The sequence below is a fragment of the Tupaia chinensis genome, unplaced genomic scaffold, assembly GCF_000334495.1.
Source record: "Tupaia chinensis unplaced genomic scaffold, TupChi_1.0 Scaffold000706_1, whole genome shotgun sequence".
NCBI classification, from domain to species: domain Eukaryota; kingdom Metazoa; phylum Chordata; class Mammalia; order Scandentia; family Tupaiidae; genus Tupaia; species Tupaia belangeri.
Window position 1 is genome coordinate 6,164,691 of NW_006160229.1, and position 2,600 is coordinate 6,167,290.

At 43.9% G+C, this 2,600-nt stretch overlaps 1 pseudogene; it reads left to right on the top strand.

The window, feature by feature from the left end:
- The first annotated feature begins 470 nt into the window (after positions 1-470).
- Positions 471-2,600, top strand: part of LOC102472930 (COP9 signalosome complex subunit 6-like) — a 6,040-nt pseudogene continuing 3,910 nt past the window's right edge.

Sequence of the window (2,600 nt, forward strand, 5' to 3'; positions counted from 1 at the left end):
TATTTTCAGTTGTGTCTCTGATGGCTCTAGACAAGAATAGCATTTGAGTTCATGGACTCAGAAAAGTAGATTCTCCCCCTCCCCCCCCAACATGGATGAGCATCACTGACCCATCAAGTGCCTGAGAGAACAGAAAATTGGGCAAGGGGTAACCAAAGCTTCTTTGCTCCCTGCCTGCCTGGTTGAGTTGGGAAAATGGTGTTCTCCTGCCCTTGGACTACGGTTTACATCATCAGCTTCCATGGATCTCAGGCTTTCAGACTCAGACTGAATTACGCCACAATCTTCCCTGAAGCTCCAGCTAGCAGACAGCAGATTGTATGACTTCGCAGCCTGCATAATCAGGTGAGCTAATTATTCCTTATACTAATATTCTTTACACACACATACAAAGGGACTTTATATATACGTGTGTGTGTGTGTGTGTGTGTTATGGATATGGATTTGTCACAGGGGAGTGGCCTTACGTAATGGTAGAGGCTTGGTAAGCAGTCCCTGTATGACTGTTGTCTTCTCATCTCATGCTGGAGCAGGACAGCCATCCAAGAAGAAAAGATGAGCAGGTCCCACCCCATAGACATGAACTGGAACTGGAACCCCCAGGAAGACTCCTGTCCTTCCTTCTCTTTTGCTCTAATCTCTGGGGAAAAAGATATTCTGCAGTACCAGGGCCTTTCAGAGAACAAAGGGCCCAAGGCCTTTCACTGCTTTCTGGGGTTTACTGGCTCCTCAGAGAGGCCTTCCCTGTCTACTGACCACTCATCGGTTGTTGCACCATTCACTCATTTCCCATCTCTCACTTGATTTCAACTTTTCTTCAGTGCGCTTACATTATTTTGCTTGTGTATCTTCATCCCCCAGTTCGAATGTAAGATTCATGAGAACAGCACGCACTCAGAGGGTTTTCAGTAGATATGGAATGAATGAATTAGTTTTTAATCTTCACAACAAACCTAGGAGGTAGATGGTGTCATGACCTACAGAAGAGGATATGGAAACACAAAGGGGTTAGGTAATGCCCCAGGTCATAGACAGCTAAGGGCATACCTAGAGCAACACCTCAAAGTCAGGTCTGTCTTGAATCCAAAGTAATTTCCATTCTTCCTCATCAGACTTTGCAGTTCCATGTTCCTCCTGATCCATTATCTCTCATTGTACTCATCATGTAATCCTGGTTCCAGAACATTCTCTACTCACTTGCCCTCCCTGACAGCATCTCCCAGGAGAGGGAGGGCCTAGCTCTCATCTATGTCTACCTCTAACTTGGCTCACACACACAAATATATATAGCTTTTGTTTTTACTTAAATTAATTTTCTTTCTTATTTATTTAATTAATTTGCTGTAGGGCATGTGTGACTGCTAGAGAGAGACAGAGTGAGAAACAGGGAAAGTGAGAAAGCACCTCCCAGGGAGGATGGCCATACCACAATCCCCTCTCCTTCACTCTTGCCCTGGGACCCTGTACACACATGCACACGTGACTGGTGTGCACCTCAAGCCACCAATTCTGGGACTCGAATCATACAATTGTTTATGCAAGATCCAGCTGCCTCCACCACACCACCAGCTGGCCCTACTTAAAAAGTTTTATTGTAATTTCTGATTTACATATAATCATTTTACATCTTTGTGAGGTATAGTATGATTTTTCAAAACATGTATACAGTGTGCAATAATCAAATCAAGGATATAAGCACATTCAACCATCCCCAATAGTCAATACCACATTTTGTTATGCACACTAGAAAATCATTCTACGTGGGGGCCAGCAGATGGCACAGTGGTTATGTCACTGGACTTCCACATTGCCAACCATGCAGTTTGATTCTTGGACCTATGGCTTAAACTCACGTAAGGCATGTGTGTGTGCATGCCCAAGATCCCAGGAGGAAAATAGAGAAGAGATTGTCGCATAGCCACCTCCCCTGGGGAGTGATTTCTCACTCTCTCCTCTCTTGGCAGTGAGAACATGTGCCCTAAGGCAAAAACTTCTCAAAAAAATAAAAAGAAAGAAAAGTAAAATAATTCTTGGGACCAGCACTTAGAGTAATGGCTATGTCGCTGGATTCCCACGTAGTCGACAACGGTTCAAGTCCCGGACCAGGTGGCTTAAACTCACGCTGGGCGCGGGTGTGTGCGTGCCCAAGATCCCGAGAGAAGAATGGAGGAGAAGGGATTGTGGCGTGGCCATCCCCCCTGGGGGGTGATTTCTTGCTTTCTGTCCCTCTGTCTCTCTCTCTGTCTGGCGAATGCACGTGCCCTATGGCAAAAACCTCTCTTAAAAAAAAAAAAAAAGGAAAGAAAGAAAATAATTATTCTGTTTATTTATTTATTTATTTATTTTTATTAAAAACACATGACATTGCTCTTTCCATCATTCTGTGCCACCATCATGGTGAACATGAATATCCTGGCCGATTCTCTCAAGAGCATCAGTAATTGTGAAAAGTGAAGTAAACACCGGGTTCTTATTAGGTTATGCTCCAAAGTCATTGCCCAGTTTTTAACTGTGCTGATGAAGCATGGTTACATTGGTGAACTTGAAATCATTTACGACCACGTAGTTGGAAAAATTGTAAACCTCACTGGCAGGGTAAA